General features: G+C 35.0%; 1 long non-coding RNA gene and 1 pseudogene across 1 annotated transcript in view; both read right to left on the reverse strand.

Moving 5' to 3' along the window:
• The window catches only part of LOC137622438 (uncharacterized), a 51,030-nt gene extending 41,828 nt beyond the window's left edge, over positions 1-9,202 (reverse strand). Inside the window, exon 1 of the long non-coding RNA XR_011040451.1 lies at positions 9,143-9,202. This is a non-coding gene — a long non-coding RNA (uncharacterized lncRNA). The remainder of the gene's footprint in view (positions 1-9,142) is intronic.
• A 1,229-nt stretch (positions 9,203-10,431) lies between these two features.
• The window catches only part of LOC137621561 (uncharacterized), a 364,107-nt pseudogene continuing 354,538 nt past the window's right edge, over positions 10,432-20,000 (reverse strand).

The following is a 20,000-nucleotide window of genomic DNA, read 5'->3' on the forward strand; positions in this document are numbered from 1 at the left end:
TGAATCATGTATAAATAAGATCTGAATAAATATATTGTTTATTGGGGCTGGAGGCTGAAATGCAGTGTGGCGATTTTAGACTTCGTTTGTCCTTTGTTTTAATGATTCTTACAATTATTACACTTGGGGCAACATTTTAAATCAGTTACTCTTTTTACTGGTAACTCGCCTTGTCACCAGAAAACACAATCAACATTTGATATATTGTTTCCATTTATTTTTTAAGTATTAATAATGTCATGTTGTAATGATTAAACCGTCTCGTTTGTAAATATTTACGTGCAACTTGACAAGAGGAAATGAAAACTTGCAATTGCGATAGATGGTGTCCTGCTAGATTTGCTAGGGGGAAAATTAAAACGATGCAAGATAACATAAAAAAATAATGGGGATATGTAATAAAAAAAAATAATGGGGATATGTAATCGAACAATCGAGAATTGTTCAGGGATTGATTGTGAGTTATCTGGCACCCTGACATCTAAGGCATTGACGCCAATATTATTTGTTATAAATAAATAAATAAATAAATAAATAAATAAATAAATGGTAATTCAGTTTAAAACAATAAAAGCAGAAACATCCTTATAACAGTTAGATAGCTTTCAGAAGAGCTGCTTCCTAGATAGATTTAAAGAATACCACTAGTATGGTACGACACATCATGTCCGAGAATCTTGGCAAGGATGAACCTGCCATCCTCACCTCCAGCCTCAAACAGATGTCTATTTCTTTTAGTGAATAATCTTTAACAAATGACTCAAGTTATTAGAACTGGAGGCCCAAAAATATTAAAGAGATTTTGCTACATATGCGGTCAACAACAAATCGCGTCTACTCGAAAATGATTACTAATGGTTTAAAGTTGTTGGTGATAAGTGGTACCGTGACAGTGTTCTAGAAATTTCAAATTTCAAGTTCGTAAAATAAGCTCCTACTTGAGAATAGAAGGACTCAAGTCTATCAAGAAATTAAGACTTTCTTGTTTATAAAATGTTATGATAAAGTGGATTTGACAATTGAGGTGGACTGCGCTGTTTTTTTTTTTTCGAATATTTAAAATTATTTATGATAAACAAATCTCGTGGGTCCTCTAGCGCTTCCGAGCTCTGCATGTGAGGCAGTTCCAGGAAATCAATGAAAAATTAAGTAAAATATCTCCTTTAACCTATGGGTCGAATTATGTACCCAATGGTAAGATAATAAGTCACAGGCAAGTTTTGAGATCACAAGTCTTGCATCTTCCTCAGAAACAATGAAATGCATAGAAAAAGAAGGCTTACAAATTTTGAAATCACCATCTCGAAGAAAACAAGGCGCTTAGCTGACATGAATTAATTTTCGTTTTTAACTGAATGGAAATTAAAACCTTCCTGTGAGTACTTAAGATTTGAAGACACAAAATTCTAAAAACCCATTTGACCTATTTAAAAAAAAAGTTACAAATTGACCTTACGTGAATGTAAATAAACCTAATTATACAAACCGTTCTAAATTTTAGTGAAACGGACAATAAATAGTATATGTGTAGGAAGGAAAATTACTAATCCCCAACAAATACAAATCTAAATTGTCGAGAAAGCAACATAAAAATGAATGGAACTATGCATAATTGAGAAAAAAATCGAGAAATAAAACTATCTCTCCCTTCTCTCTTCTCCCTAAGCTCCCCGAGGAAAGGGTGAAATAAGACACGGGGAGGAAATGATGTGATAGAAGGGGAATTGGACATGTAAATGGCGTGTATTCGAAATTATTTTAACTGCAGTTTATGCATGAATATCTATTAAGAGTATCAATTATTGCAGATTATGAATTTGACAAAAAACTAGGAGGCGTATTTTTATTGATGCGTTGCATATAAACACTAAATATTAATAGCCTTACTCTCTTGGTGAAGCTCGATCATTATTATTAAGTTATCTTGTATAATTTTTACAGTATTAATATCGTCCGAGTGATTGAGAAATATCGGTGCTGTAATATTGTATCAGGACGCATTTCAATATTCAATAGAGGTAGATATAGGCTTTTATCAATCTGTACTATTCATTTGACTATTGTAGTATGAATACACAGAAAATGAAAAAAGTTCATGACCCATTAAAAGGGAAATGGTGAATTTTAGATGGCCAAAAATGTATTCTTTAGGCTGCACATACGAAAAATCTAGAACCCACGATCGACATGCATCTAGGGCCCATTAACTTGATACCACCCATGGCCAATCTCATGTTGACAAGGCTTGATTGGTTGTGTTATTTGTGACGGGCCGAGAGAGGGTTGTGAACTCAAAGGCAGGATGCAATCAACTGAGTTATATTGTTATAGAACACTCTCCTTTATATACAAAACCTCAAGGCAACAGGACATAACAAGTTAACAAGACAGACAATGTTACAGAGGAAACAGCAGACACGTTTCATGTTCGTTTAGTGCGAGGGAAGAGCGAAGATACAAGCATAATATATGCAAAAGGAATTATGTACAATTGTGTGACACACGGTTGGTACATATTTACAGTGAAACTCTAGAATACTTTGGGTATTCAGTCCTGATTAACTGGAGAGTCATGAAATTTCAAACATTATTGCAACTTTAGCAGGCAGCCAGTGCAGATCAAATAATACATGGGTAATCATAATCCGAATTGCAACACCCTAACTGCTCTGTTTATTGAAATTTTCAACCTTTTTATATGAGGCCCTAGTCCTCGTGGAAATGATTTCAATCTTTTACTTGGTGATGGTACTAAAATCCTTGAAGAGGCAAATACATTGTATAAATAAATACCAACGAAGATCATCATGCGCTAATGGCAACCTGCATCGAACTTTCTTAGTTCACATAAACTGAACATTAACGGTAATCTAAATTATTTGGATACACAATGCAACACTTTAACTGCTCTGTTTATTGAAATTTTCAACCTTTTCATATCAAGTACCAGTCCATGTTGAAAAAAATTCAATCTTTTACTTGGTGATGGTACTCAAATCCTTGAAGAGGCAAATACATTGTATAAATAAATACCGATGAAGGTTAGTGAACTTTGAATCAGACCACTTGAATAATTAGGATTGACATATATCTGTTGTCTAAAATAATTTGTAAGTTTCAATTTCATTTGTAAAATTGCATGCATTTGCCTGTCGTCTGCTATATGAAAAGTTTATTCACTCAATCTCTAAATTTAACGTGTAATCATAAATGAAAAACAAAGTAAGCAATATCACCAATTGCTACTGAAAAACGTGAGTATATCTGCAAATAAATGGGGCAGTTTTAATCCTCTGCTTCTTTGGAACCGTTAGCTATTAGTTAGCCCCCTGCCATCAACAACTCTCCTGATAAAGGGACCACATACAACGACAACTAGAGCCGAGGTGAATGCTGTAGGACATTGATATCCACTTGCGCCCCAAGCAACGACAACAGCCACTGGATGCCGCCTCTCGACCTCAGTTTGGAAAAGGAGCCATTATTTGCACATGAGTGGTCTTAGGAGCTTTACATCTGACATTTACGTTTAGATAATTCATTCACATAAAATGAATGATGAGATTTCTTTAAGTTTGATATTATATTTTGTGATTATAAAGGGATATTTTGGTGAAAGGTACGCTTGTAAAATTTTGATACTCTATGCTCTGAAGAAAGTACTGTATTGTAATTTTGATGTTATCCGATATAAATTAAAATCTAACAAACGGAATTTGTTTGATTGGCCGGACTTGGAAATTCGACAAAACGTTAAAGTAGTTCACAGACTGGGAAGCCTCTACTGCCTATATAATCCATGTTGTCCTAGGTGATCAGAGAAAAAGGGCTTTGTGCCCACAGTTTATGCATTGTAAAGCCCTGTCCACACGATCGTGCATACCCGACGGGCAAACAGTGATACCAGATCACAATAGTTAGTAAGAATGAAGGTTAATGACGTCAGAAGCGGGAAAACCACAGACAGGGATCTGGCATCATATAGTGTTGCCAGATCGCTGCCTTTAGTTTTCTCGCTTCTGACGTCATCAACCCTCATTTTCACTAACTATTGTGGCCTGTTTGCCTGTCGGGTATGCACGATCGTGTGTACAGGGCTTTAGTCTTGTCTAATGATCGTAGCCTATCACTGGTAATTGCAAAAATTATCTAAACTAACCGTTCCCCAGGAAGCTGTCTTCCTAAAATCCTTCTAAAACTTACATTATTTAAAAACTCAAGTTATACAATATTATCAAATTCTAGTGTTCTTGGAAAGTTTAAAAAAGTAAAATGGTTCTATGCATTTGACCTAACCTTATGTCTAAGGGCAGCTCATTCTTCACTACTACCTTCTGCAACTGCCGACTACCTTGTTTGCATGCAGCTGTAGGATAGGTTGCTGTCATTGAATATCTAGCCATATTAATTTTTTCTTTGTACTGAAAATAAAATACTCTACCGATATTATTATTATTATTATTATTATTATTATTATTATTAGTAGTAGTAGTAGTAGTAGTAGTAGTAGTAGTCGTAGTAGTAGTAGTAGTAGCTAAGCTACAACCCTATTTGGAAAAGCAGAATGCTACAAGCCCAAGAGCTCAGCAAGGAAAATAGCGCAGTGAGGAAAGGAAATAAGGAAACAATAGTACCTGAGTACCATCAGGCAAGAGAACTCTAGCCAAAGACAATGGAGGACCATGGTACATAGGCTATGGCACTACCTAAGACTATAGAACAATGGTTTTGATTTTAAAATGTCCTTCTCCTAGAGGAGCTGCTTACCATAGCTTAAGAGTCTCTTCTACCCTTACCCAATGGAAAGTACTCACTGAACAATTACAGTGCAGTAGTGAACCCCTTCAGTGAAGAAGAAATTTTCGATTTTCTTACCGCTGATGTCCGGTGTATGAGGAAAGAGAAGAATATGTAAAGAATAACCCCGACTATTCAGTGTATGTGTAGGCAAAGGAAAAAATGAGCCGTAACCAGCGAGGGATCTAATTCAGTACTATCTGGCCAGTCAAAGGATCAATAAGTCACTAGCAGTAGTATCTCAAGGGGTGGTTGGCACTTTGGTCAACTTATATGCATTTAAAAATAATACAGTATATCAATAATGGAAATAGGTATGTTATTTTATTACAAACACAAGCAATTGACAAATGGGCATACCCCTCTTTGAGCCTAATTAGGTTACAGGTGAATGGCAAATTCCAATCCATTTTCAAAACCTTTTCATTTTAGCATATCTTGTGTTACCGTATTGAATCCAAACTATTTATGTTACCTATACTAGCCTATAATTATTTGTGACTTTTAAACTGTATTCCCTTTGCCCCGAAAGGAAAAGTTCTTGGATAAACTTCTTCATTCTTAAACGTAGAAACAAAAATAGACACCAAATCTTTCTGGGAAAACATAAACCTTTGTGGCTTGGCCTGTTTTGATATATATCTTTATCGTCCCTAACCTGGACTTTTATTATATATTATGAACAAAGCCTGGGATGAATAGTTACAGTTAATATTTTTAGAGTTTATAAGGGAGATATTTATTTTAATGTTACTGTTCTTAAAATAATTTATTTTCCCTTTGTTTACTTTCCTCATTGGGCTATTTTCCCTGTTAGAGGCCCTGGCCTTATAACATTCTGCTTTTCCAGCTAGGGTTGTAGCTTAGCAATTAATAGTAATAATAATAATAAAAGTTAATTGATGTCGAAGTCAGTCTTTGGAAATGACCAAATTTACTCTTGCTTCAAATGTCCACTAATATAAGAGTTAATGTGCAAGTAATATACTTCATCCTAACAGCATTAGTTCAGTGGGGTTAATTTACATTATGTTCTTGAAATAGACAGTTTAATTTTTTCTCCATTATCAAATTATCTCAGGATTATATAAACTTCAAATATATTCCTGCGTTTGGTTTCTTAGGATATTTTTGTTTAGAGAGTCATTATTGAGGCAAAATGGCAAACCAAGTTGAATTTAATCGAGTACAATTTTGTTAACTAATCCTATATTCCCCTTTTTACCCAGTGGCTGTGCACAACTTTTCTTTACTGTATGTTGTTTAGTTACTATAATTCCTGCCAGTTTTGTTCGATACAATTTCGGATTTTACACATTATGTGCTAAAGTCAACCAGGATCGAACTCCCTTAGTTCACATTAACTGAACATTAACGATAATCCAAATGATTTGGATAGACAATGAAAAGGTCCAGAAGAATATCGCCTGAATCCATATTGATAACAGAAATAACTCGTTAAGAAATCTTCGTTAAGATAGGTTTTTCGAAAATTTGGAAAATGCAATTTTAAATATATTATCAAAAGCCTAATGCAGTATTCCTAGGTTATGCTCAAGAAGACAGAATGTTAGTGTTAAGGCGTGTTACACAAATGAATTTTTAATGATACTTTTTATCATTGATATTTTCTTCAATTTCTCCCCCTCCACCCCCCCCCCAAAAGGGTACTGATTTCTGAAACGATACTAACATCACAAATACGCCCAAGTGACATTACAGTTAAAACAGCAATAAAACACCCCTTAAATCCAAATGATATTACAGTCGAGCAACTTGAAAACGAAAATCGGAACGCAAATTACATTTTATACTATCCGTGAGCTCGACCCGTCTTTTGTCTTGCAGTTAGGAGTTACGTGCAACTGAATAATTTTGAACAGCTCATCTAATTAAAAAAAAAAAAATGGTTTGTATTAAGGGAGCTTTGTGATCTCAGCGTTCAAGCTTAGTGGGGTTAGCCCACGATGTTGAAAATCAAAAGTTATCTTCTTATTCAGTAGAGTAAATTATATATATATATATATATGTATATATATATATATACATATATATATATATATATATATATATACATATATATATATATATATACATATATATATATATATATATATATATATATACATATATATATATATACATATATATATATACATATATATATATATATATATATATATATATATATATATATATACATATATATATATATATATATATATATATATCAATATATGATACTTAAACTTCTAGCGAAACTGGAATTCACTATAAGAAATGGATGAGTGTTGGATATTTTGGCATTCACCTCTGTGTGACTAACGGAGGCTGGGGCACAATAACTTGCGTATCGATCGACTAAAATGTGAACACCATTTCATTTTCTAAGTCCATTGTTTAATTTTGGGTGACTGGTGGTGGGTTACTGCGCATTCGCTTTTGGCAGCTGTTCTGTTTTTTTGTATGACGTAATCATTAGCTGGCTTTTTTTTTAATCTATGAAGAACTTCCACGTATTTATGCGTAAGTTCCCGGATGACTCAACGGCAATTTTCACCCTTCGTTTCAGTGATTACAGTCATAAGAAGATATCTCCCACAGGGGAATTCAATCTATTTAGAAATTTAGTGTAATTTCATCTATTTCGGTAATTGATTATAATTAAAACACTCTCCGTTCAGAATATACCTATTGTTCATCTGAAAGTAGACAGTATTACCGAAACAATGACCCACATGGTTGGCGTGCGCCGCCCATCCAAGAACTGCAGCTTGCCAAAACAGAGGAGCAATGAGATAATGTATAATCGCGAGCAAAGCGAGTCATGGCGGAGCAGCTTTGAGGGATGTGATATAAATTTTAGTTAATTATGGTACTTTGATTTCACACCACTTACATCAACCATATAACTTTCAGACTGGTTATCTTGCGTTTGTTATGCATTTCAAGTAATACTTCTACATTTCCCTCGTTGTTTTGGTGTTTCCCCACTCAGACATCCCACTGGGATCCCCCATAATTATTTTCATAGGGGGTGGGTAGGAAAACTCAAGAGAAGAGTGGTTTGCTCCAGTATTCATGATAGGATATGGATAAAGCACTTAATAATAGGGATTAAAGTATTGCATATTTGCCATTATATACTAATATTAGTTTCCGTAATATGTGATTTTATGAGTTTGTATAACACCCCCTAAACTTAATTATATATGATCCCTTCCATTTGTATTGTTATTTATTAACATTAAACTTTCTGCAGCATACAGAACAGCTCATCTGACCTCAGTTATTTAATCAACTTGACTAATATCATATCAATTCAATAATCATAGACTCCTAATTGGCATTGAATTACATTCAATCAGGATTTCAATATAACTAAATACAACACCGGGAAATGAAGAGGAAGAGATAGAGAGAGAGAGAGAGAGAGAGAGAGAGAGAGAGAGAGAGAGAGAGAGAGAGAGAGAGAGTTTGGCATTATCGATTATTACCTTCCTTCGTTAACAAAGCAATTCATTCAGACAATGAAGCATGTGTGAGACGGGGATCCGTGGAACCTTTATTACCACTCGTTAACGTTAAGGGATATTGAAAGAGAATAATACGGAAAGCATCCAGGATTGCCTTTTTAAAGCACAGCAAATAACTAATGGAATTAACAAACAATGCTCTTATAACTGACTAATTACTCTCTTTTTCAAAATGAATGATGCCTATAAAGTTCAATCAACATGATACAGGGTAACAAAAGAATTATATTTATAATTCAAATAAATTCATATATATAAGCTACTTGGACGCTACAATGTCCATAATATATTGGATATTGATATAAACGAGACTAACAATGTGTACATTTACTACAGATGTGAAAGTGAAGTAAGTTGAGGACCCAGTTAGTTCTGACAATTTGTCTAACCTACTCTGGTTGCTTGTTGAAATTAGTATCTGGTTGATTTGCATAGATTCCATTTGCGATTAAGGCATACCTGCGTTACAGAATTATGATACTTGAAAATTACCATAGCCACACGGAGTGCTTAATATTTAACGGTGTTCTGTTTACCGTAACTTAACCAATTTACGAGCAAACCTAAGAAAACTAAGATTTGTAATAATACATAATTTACATCTATCCCCAATAAGACAAAACTGGAACAGTGAAATCGCAACTGGGTCTGCTTTGACTGCTGTATTTATTAAAAAAACAATTTTGCGATTTTACACGATAATATGGAAATTGGTGTTGTGTTTACCATATAATATTAACCTGATGTAGTAATAATCGGGAGAGACTAAATCAATACACCACATTGTACTGGTGAAAATTAGCACTTACCTGATCAAGTTAGAAATTGTAACCCAATGACATACCTTCTCCGGTAATGGTGAATTTCTTTCCTGGGCATTTGAGTTTATTGTTTTTTTTTTTTTTTTTTTTTTTTTTTTTTTTTTTTTTAGCGTAAATGATCAGTTTTGTTGATCTGGACGACACTTACAAAATATACGACTTACCGCCGTTGCGCCGAATGGCTGACTGACGGAAAGGTAAGGAAATTCAAGGAATGTAAATAGGGAAGTGTAACATAAGTACACAATCCATGTTTCACAGGCATCTGTGCACGGTCGTTTATGTACCTTTAGTTTTCTTAATCAAATTTTGAGATTTTCATTATCCATTTGGAATTATTTTAACTACATGATTGATTAGTTATGACAAATGACAATCGTACATTCATGCGGATGGAAAAGAAGGTAAATGCATTATTGTGGTATCCTTAGTGTTTCGAAATTATCTTAATTTTTTTTTTTATATAACCTTTTCTATACATAGTGTGTCACGATGATTGCATAGCAGTCCTTATCGAACATGAAAAGTTTTAGCATTGATTTAAATATTGTACAGAGATATAATAAAGTATAAAGAGAAACAGCCATTCATGACTTAGTTTCAACGAAGACATTTGCCTTCTCCGTATGAATTATTCAGGATTTTCACTTGCAATCTTAATCGCATCCTATATGTGGTTGGAAAATTGTTTCAGTACATTGAAAATTGGAATCGTCATTATTCAGGTTTAGCATTGCTTATCTGCTAAGATTGATTGATTGATTTGGATTTTTTTTCTGGCATCCTGATATCTGAGGTCATTGCTTTGAAATTAAGTGCATTATAACTGTTATGCAGGTAACTAACACATCTTTGAAGTTAAGTTAAGATTAATTTAATGAATCAATATCATAATTGAATGCAAATAAAAGCCAAATTGAAAAGCACGCTAATATGTTAGAAATTGACAATATATTTTGATTTTTTTAAAAAATAAACTTCACTTAACTTTAGAATGGATATTTAGTAGAGAAAATACCGTTAATTACTTTAGGGGATGTTTTCCTGGTCCTATCACAAGAAAATAATAACTTTGCAGTATATTTCTTAATCAAACCTGTAGATTTTTTTTTTACCAACTATGTCTCCAGGGAATATTAAGAATTTTTTTTTTAAAAATGATTCCAACCATAACGAAACTAAAATCTAAACGCTTCAAAATGGACATGTATTATATCTTTCACTACAAGACAACCATAATTGCTTCTAAAAAATTTCAGGATAATAAAAGGATTCAACACAATGTCAGACTTTATTTTCTTCTGTGCTTACAAACACATGAGCTTTAACACAATGGTCACGTGGGAGCCTATACTCAGCCTTAGAGGGTCAATCGGTAAGGCTCATTTTCCAATACATTACCACTGAAGGAAAAAAACTGAACCTTACCAAGAGACGTTAAATAAGACTCGAAAATGGCTAACCACGACTTAGAGTTTATAGTGGGAAGTGTATTATTTTCTCTCCACGGCTGCTTCACAAGGATAAATTATTCGGATAGCAGATGGATTCTTGCAAGGTTTACAGGTAGCACGAGAGAAATAAATAAATATATGTATTGTACAACCTTTTTTTCTTTCTTCCTCTCGTGCTCTTGTCAGAGAATTTTTTTGTCTTATGAAAGAGGTTTTTTTTATAAGTAGTGAAAGGAGGGGGAGGGAGATATGTTGATGAAGAATGTTTTTTCTTCATCATTGAAAAAAGAGGCGAAACGAGAGAAAAATGCTTTGGAGAAGGAGAGACAGAAGAATCTGAAAACGTAAATCCCAAAGGAAGAAGAGAAGAAGAGGGAAGAAAACAAAAAAGGGGAAATCAGGACACACAAGGAACGTGTGGTGACAGATTCTGACAAATCGGATTTTAACAACTACAGTCTAATATTATGTACATCCATCATTTAAAAGTTCCACTGCTAAAACTCAGATAATTTTATCCTTGCTTGAAATATAGACATTTTTTTTTTGTTCAATTGAAAGTTACAGCAATTGCTTATATTTTTCATAAAAAAATTTATCCATATCACTCCATTACTGTAGCAGTCTGCCATACATCAATCATAAGAGTTTAGGTCTCTTAATGTAAGTAGAAATTTGATATCATCTCATCCAAGTGATTACATTGAGGATTATGTACATAGCACAAAAAACGTGGATCTATAAAGTGGGAATTTCAAAAAGGAAAAAGATCAAAATAAATTGAAAGAGAGAGAGAGAGAGAGAGAGAGAGAGAGAGAGAGAGAGAGAGAGAGAGAGAGAGAGAGAGAGAGAGAGAGAGAGAGCGTCATCAAACAACATGGACGCCAGCATAACCTCATTAAAAGAGGATTTCACGTGGTGATTACAGCTCATAAATCTTCAGATCGCAGTGATAATACAGATGCAGAGAAAAGGAAAGCATGAAGAAGAATAATGAAGAAATGGGAACAATCAAAGATTTGGTGAGTCACACCCAGAACAATATATCTATTCAAAGAATCAAAGACAGTTAACTTCGATACAAAATGCAAACTATCAGTATTATTACATTTCGACACTTAAAGCTTACAACATCCACCCGTTGCTTGATTACCTTTAAAACTAAGTTTATCTTGTTTCTCTTTTATTCTTCTCAGTGAAAGCATAAAATGTTCACAAGACTTTTTTCCAGGTATCCCTCATCACACGGCGTGTTATGTTGTCTGTCTACATATTGCGAGTCTATGAAATAGACACAAGGATTTCAGTTATATGCGATTTTTTTTCCAACATTACTAGTACACTATGCTGCAACATGAGCTGAGTTGTAACAAGTTTATCAGAAATTCAAAATGGGTCACATGATTTTGTACTTACTTTCTTTTAAGAGCTAAATTAAACGTCAGATTTTTATCTATAGCACTTTTCGTTGGGTGGAGACATCAATAAGGAGTTTAAAAGAAAGATAAAATAAGAAAATTAATTCCGGATTAGGTTTAGGTTTGTGTTGAAAGTTAATTTGAATGGAAAATTAACTGAGGGAGGAGGTTGGTAAAGAAAAACTTGAAGAGAAATGGCGAAGATTCAAAACAAGAAAAAAATATATCAACATTGTCACATGAAGAGGGAAAGAGAGATAAGGATCAAATACAATTCTTGGAATATTCACACAAAAAGTGAGTAATGATCAAATCCAGAGCTAAAATTGAAAAGGCCATACAAATTGAACACTGTCTGGACTATGGATCTGAAAAACACTGAAAGATGGTTTTTATTGTCTTATGTACATATAAATATATATATATATTCTATTCAACGCGGATAATAAGTCTCACTCATCTGAGAATTACTAAATAAAACATTACACCGGACTGAAAAATCTCTGCGGCAGAATACTGAACTAAAAGATTTCTAGAAGATTTCGACTTGATCAAAACAACAAAAGGGGGTCCCCGTCCCCTTGCAAGGACCCTCTGGGGGAAAGACCCACGGATTTGGTAGAGGGGAACGGTGGGAAGAGACGGGGTGAGACAGGGGGGGGGGGGGGGGGCAGGGAAAAGGGACTTGTACTAAATATTGGGCACTGTTCCTTTTAAAGAGGCAAAAGAACAGATCGTGCAACCAGAAATTTGGTTACAAAAGTCTTACTGTTCCCTTGAGAGACGGTTTACATTTCCAATCTTTAAATTTTCATCCTTATTTTTCCCTTCTTTTTAAAATGTGATGACGATGAGGAGAACAATGGATAAGGATAGCTTTAAGAAAGAAGCCGCAGAGAAAAGAATAAGGAGACAAGCGTAACGTTGTACTGTAATTTCAACTTATACCCAAATTCAGGGTTCTATTATAGAGGGTTACTACATTACGCTACATATTTATGAAAGAGTAAAATAAATAACATGAGGTATGATGGTTGAAGAATTTTGAAAATGAAACTGTATCTCTGTTATGAAATGGATGTACAGTACAGGAGTACAGGAATATGCAATGTAGTAAATATCGTAAATCTTATGAAATGAAATGACAATTTCATAACTAAGTTCAAAAGTTAAAATTTATTATGTCGATTTACCGTCTTTCAGAGTTTTTAGAGATGTCTATAGCAAACAGAGTCCCTGGATTCTAACTAATAAAACAATGGAAAACCTGAATCCACATTTAAGGGAGGCTGAGGAACTGCTGCTTTGTGTGAGACGTAAGAGTGACAAGGTAAGTGATTTTGAGCCTTGGGACAGGACGACATTAGGCCGCAAATCCGGCTAAATGAAGAGCACCCACAGCAATCCAAATCAGACTGTGCAAAAGAACAAAATGGCCACCTAAAAACACCATCAACATCATCATCATCATCCCAGAACGGACTTTTTTTTTTTTCACCTAGTTCAGAAGGGAGTAAACAATGGTGGGTGTAAAGTCTAAGCAAAGCAATGATCATCTTCCAACGCAAATGGCCGAGGAGGGAGACGGATTGATCAAATATTATTAGCTGGCGTTGTGATCCCCAAGGCTTCAAACCATCACGTACCTCCGTCACTCATTAACATATAGTAATATTTATTAAGATTACACCGAGTAACGTCCACCGCGCCAAGGGAAACTAGTCACAACGTCACTTGTCACTATGGCACAAATTCCCAAGTACGACTTTCCCCCCCTTTTTAATTAATGGTGCTGAAGAGTCCACCAAATGCCGTCCTTCTAGGTCTTCCTAATAGTGAGCATGGTACCATACTCGCAAAGACTCCAACCATAACTTCTACATCTTGTTTTCTTTTGTGAATGAGCGTGCTTGAAGTAAAAGAAAAAGCTTTAAGAACAGTTTCAACGCCAGAGATTTCTCAGAATCATATCCAGATATTTCAGGTTGATATATTCAGAATATTCATCTCGTGAAACATAATTCTGTTTTCAAATTGTTCTTAGGAATTTATTGATGTAATAGATAAGAATAATACATTGGAAATTAATGGCATTCTGGTATTATTTTGATACCCGATAAAACCAATGAAGATATAAAAGCAAATGCGTTACTTAAGCTTAAATCAGTATATCAAATTTTTTGTTAGAAATTTCATAAGAAAACTTTGAATATTATTCAATATGTGAAGTCACCAGATGTACAAAATCACATTTATATAAATGTACTGACCGGAAGAGCTCTTGGTACCAGCTAATGATAAATTTTCCAAAAAAAAAAAAGAAAAAATTCTGTACCATTACAGTTATTAAACGCGCAAGTTCACCTCGGTCGACGCTTATTCAGTACAAATATTACTTGGCTTTATTCTTTTTACTCACTATATTTATAGAATCAGTGCGAAAGATGAAGAGAAAAAAGATGATTTCCGTCAGTTTTGCGTTTAATTCTTATAGTGCAATTAATTCAATATAGTATCAATTAATAACTTTGCAAATCTAAACAGATTCTGAGAAATCGAAAGGAATTCGACAAGGGAAGTTTGTAACCGAGATGAAGACGTGTATAAATTACCGTCAATAAATAGACAAAAAAGAGACCTTAGCCTCGTACAATAGACATTTGTTTAGATACGAAAAAAGACGAATGTGTGTGAAAATAACTCTAGATTCCTCACTTTCAGAATGAAAAGAAATACGAGAAAAATATCAAATAATCCAACAACATAAACGAGAGAAAAACCTTCACAAGCTGTACACAGGAACACGCAGTGGTTGACGAGACTTAAAAAAAAAAGTACAAATTAATTCTAGTCACTCTAGTAAGTATCATATTTCCTTTTCTAGTATTCATCCAGGGGCGCACTTAGCGCAACACTGCGCGCCCGATTTCATGAACTCATCTACAACATCACAACGAAGTTTATGTTTAATCGTCTTCAGGCGCGAAATTCCTCTCCATCCTGCTATAATCTTCACAGCTTAAATAGGCATACGTAGATTGAAAGAAATACAAAAATACAATGAACATCAATCAAGGGGGGAAAAAAACTGATACTTCATTGCTATCAGTAGGGCGAGTTTGGAACTCTTGCTTGCAGTTGTTTACTTGTTTAGACTATTTTTTTTTAACGGCCTATAAGCACAAACGGGGGGCCACACACACACTCTTTTGTCAGCATGCCGGATGCTCACGAACTTTGTACACCACATAATCTGTACAGTGAATCCAACATTTACATCATTTCATCTGTACAGTACATTAAAAATTGTACATCTTCCATAAAGTATTTTTTTCTGTACATGTACAGCCTAATGACTGTGCAATTAAAACCCATCTATAAACACAAAATGGGTTAATACAACACACTATATGTGTCCCTCTGGTTCTGTGTGGTACCGCTAACCGCTGACTCGTGGTCTTTTTTATCGCACTAATCCAGCCACGAACCGCTGTCTCTCTTGACTTTCTGCTTTCGGGAGGGGGGCGGGGGTGGCAATGACAAATAAAACAGGGAGTGGAGAGGGGGGGGGGGGGCAGAAAAAAAGAAGGGAGGGATAGGGACAAGAGGAAAGACCATACCACTACCGTCTGTTTCGAGTGTTTCTTTGTGGATCTTCTTCGCAATTCTTATTTCTCGATATTTTCCCCAATTTCTTCGAAACTTTCTATTCATTTGGGGGATCACGATTCATTTCATATCGCTCAGTCGACCACTGTCTATTGCACATCCAGGGGTACGACCCGCAGTCGTGTCGTATCAATGAAAAGAAAAATGAATGGCAGGATATTAGGAGTCGTAGGATTCTGAGCATGGTAGGATTTGGCGCGCGAGGAGTCCACGCAAATTAAGAGGGATTTTATTGGTCTTAGGTTTGGGGCACTAGGAATAGACCCGGAGATCTAAGAAATATAAAATTAAGTCGGCAGTAGCAATAAAAAATTATTTTCGTATAGGGTTATGTTAAAATTTTACCGTTAAAATCAAATAGGTTTATGGATGCTGAATTATCCAATCCGCAGTTTCATTTAACAAGATTATCCTGTAACTAAATTAGCCCTTTTAAACAAATAAGGTGTATTAACAAAGGCTAATTTTGGAACGAAATATATTGTAATGATAACATAACTAAGGCTAATTTTGGAACGAAATATATTGTAATAATAACATATTTGATTTGAATGACAAAAATAAAAATAAAACAAAAAGTACAAATATGGACGAGGACGAGTTACTTATTGACCTAACTGAAAATATCCAAATGAAACTAAAAACTAATTAGATATATTTCAATGAGAGAGAGAGAGAGAGAGAGAGAGAGAGAGAGAGAGAGAGAGAGAGAGAGAGAGAGAGAGAGAGAGAGAGAGAGATGAAGCTAAAATCAATTAGGTAGATTTAAATTGGAGAGACATAAACCGAGACAGTCAAATGTAAATAAAAAATAATGACCTCAAGGAATTCCATAATATTGAATGGATGTTAGGATGCCATGTTTTAATAGACAGCGAGGTAAAGAGGTAACTCCTATACCTTATCCTCAGGAGACGAGAAATAAAATAATTCCCGAGAATTACTATAATTCCCGAAGCATTTTGGCTTCAGAACAATACTTCCGATAGTTACCAAAAGCAAATTTCGATGTACAATGAAACAAACAAACAAAAGACGTTGCAAAATATCTATAATTTGGTAAATAAAAAAGAATGATATTAAATAAGAAAACCTGACGAATAAAGGACAACAAACGATAAATTTCATGAGTCTTCTAATCACGTGACCTACAAGAAAATACTGTACGGTCTTCGGGAGTTGATAATCTGAAAAACAGAAAAGTTCTTCGCAATACTGCAAATAGAAAATTAATCATAACTGGTGTAAAAAGTAAAAATGAGTCCTTTCAATGAAGTAAAATTTCTTTTTCTATGACACCAGCGCTTACAAGCAAGCATTATACACGTCATATTGATATAAGGAAGTTAATGAAAGGTTCAATGTAAGAGATTGCTTATCTCCTGTGCATAAAAAAAAAAATCATCTGATTACTTCGCAACTCGGTAATATAAAAATATGAATGAAATCTAACTCATAGTCATATAAGAAATGGAATTGAAAATGTTTGGTCAATAAGTAATGAACGAATTTCGAACAAAAACAGGTAGCATCTTTTCATCAATACCTATAAACTATGGTCTTTTGAATGAAGAATTCAGTACTAAAAAGGCTTAATAGTTCTTCAAGGAATATTGACCATCTACCATTTCCTGTCTATTTCTCCCCATTAAGACTTTCGTATCAAGCTTTATCACAGGCGACTCTCATCAGTCTCCTGAATGGGTTTAAGTCTTAATCCCGAGAAAGGAACAAATAACTCCGCCCCCCATCCATGGGCGGTAGGGGGGTGTAAGAAGGTGGGACGACCCATAATCCGTGTAAGTTCTCGTGAGTGATCACCCAATTATTTAAGACTTAACGACTATGTATGATTAGAGAGCGAAGCCAGTACATAGGACGACGTGATGGAACAGACCGACTGATCAGTTTATACAAAGTTTCAATGATTGTGGCAAATATACAAATGTGGTTATGAATGTTAACGTTAGTCCTCATTCCCATTCAAAGTGCCCTTGACTCACAATGTTAATAGACACCAATCGCTTTCATGACCGGTTTACGTAAAACAATTAAAGTGTTGTAATTGCTTCGATCAAATTGACTTATTGCGATAGATTTGGGTCTAGATATCATTCCAGAAATGTGTTAAATATTCAGATTTTTTAAAGAGCGGCTATAATTTCAACATGGTCCGATTTCCTGAAAAATCAACATTAAACTTTATCTCCGTTTTATGTCAGAATAATTTCAAAAGTAGAGTTGGCCGAATTTAATGTGATTTCGGAGACTTGTTTAATAAAATTCGAATTAACCAATGGAATGCTACTCCCAAAAAGGAGAGATTAAACACTAACATAATACTGAAATTCATATAAACCGAAGATTAATTGTTAGGTACAGATTGTTACAGGTTTAGTCGCGTTAGTAATGAACAAGAATCTTAAATAACCAATTTATGAATAATTGTAAAATTAAACATTTTCTTGGGACAAGACACAAAGATGACAAAATTGGATTCATTGTTGGATTCAATTGGAAACAAGACTAGTTCAAGGAATAATCATATGTGACTTTGGTCGCACGGAAGGGGGAGAACGGAGGATAAAAACAAGGAGAGGGAAAAAGGAACTGTGGAGGATTACCATCAGCAGATTTCATGGAACAGAAGGTGGCGCCATCTACATTTGAAAAAAAAACACATGCGTCATATGGGGCCATCTCCATGATGACGTCATCCTTCCATAACGGTCTTAATTTCATACCGATATTTCTTCATTAGTTCTTAAAATTGCTTTTTTTAGGGAATTGTACTTTAGAACGGATTCAATTCGGCGTTACTATGCCCACCTCGAATGGATATACCGACAGAGCGGTACACCCGACACAATTCTTATCAGAATCTTCTCTGAAAAAAAGATTCGTTTTAAGTTATTACTACATCTAAGAGAGATGGAGAGAGAGAGACAGCTCCGCCACTCCAACATCATCTTGAGAGGGGCCATTAGCATCCTACATCATATACATATATATGTATTTACATACACATGTAAGTTTTATTCATACACATCTTGAAGAGTTTTTCATGTCATTTGGAGACCAGGGCAAGCCCATCAGCAACAGTTTGCGAATTATCACTATAATCATGGAGCGAGAAAGATCTAATAGATAGGATCGCTTTGACGAGTTTTGATGAATGCTTTTCCTGATAGCACAAAAAAAAAAAAATTGACTTTCTCTTGAATGACCATCCTGTCTAATTCAGATAGCAATGTTACAGGCACTAGAAAAATATTTTCAAAGTTCACAACGAATTCCCCCAAAAATCAGTGGGTCATACTTTATTGACGGTAAGCAATTTCACAAAAAATAAAAACAAAAAAACAAAAGAGTGCAGCAATCATAAGGTGAAATTTCTTTAACTCGAGCAAGATCATCATCATGCACATGTAAAAATGCACAAGTGCCCTGTATGTATGTCACTATTTCATACACTGAACGTCATGAATTACTTCTTCATTTCTGAATGAATCACTTCTTCAGGTCGCACGTACTGGTCACGCAGAAAGCCCGTGAGGGATATATCATCCACGTCAGTCTCTTTCACTCTTTCTCTACTAAAGGAATCGACATTTCAATTTAATTTCAGGTGAATTTTGCTGACAATCCTACCCTAAGGTTAGGCATTCCCGCCGACGGGACTTTCATAAGGGGGCCCATAAGTCTAAAAAAGCCTCTTGGCAGGCCCTTGGAACATTGAAACTACAGTTTCTCTTCACACTGCCAGCAAAATAAGAAACACTACTTCTCTCTTCTATATGACTGTGCCTTGACTCCTGGGGAGGCGTTTTCACGATTTTGCCGGAGGAACTTGATGATTTTTTTTTTTTATTTCTTCAACGGAGGAATTGTTGTTTCCCCTCACTCTTGCTTCGTAGCCCCTGGGGAATTGGGTTCCTGCTTGATGGAATTTCCCCTGGCAGCCGCCACGGCTCCTACGGTCTGACTGAGTGTGTAAAGAGCGGAGATGGAGCGCTCCTCGTCGCTCATATGCGGAGACGCGAGAGCGGCGGACATGGAGAGCGCTGGGTTAGTCACCGCTATGATGTTGCCTTGACTTGAGGACAGCACCTGCCGAATTGAAGGAACGCAATGAACCGACGCGGTACTCTTAAGGTAAAGCTATATGTTAACAGAGGATATTTATAAGGCCTTTAAAAAAAGATCAGTGTTGGCATGATAAAAACAAATACTATGAATATAATTGCAAAATTAACTTTAATAATGTAGGCAATATATAAAAAGCATGATACACTCGTATCGACA

Source organism: Palaemon carinicauda, chromosome 2 (genome assembly GCF_036898095.1).
Source record: "Palaemon carinicauda isolate YSFRI2023 chromosome 2, ASM3689809v2, whole genome shotgun sequence".
Taxonomy (NCBI): Eukaryota; Metazoa; Arthropoda; class Malacostraca; order Decapoda; family Palaemonidae; genus Palaemon; species Palaemon carinicauda.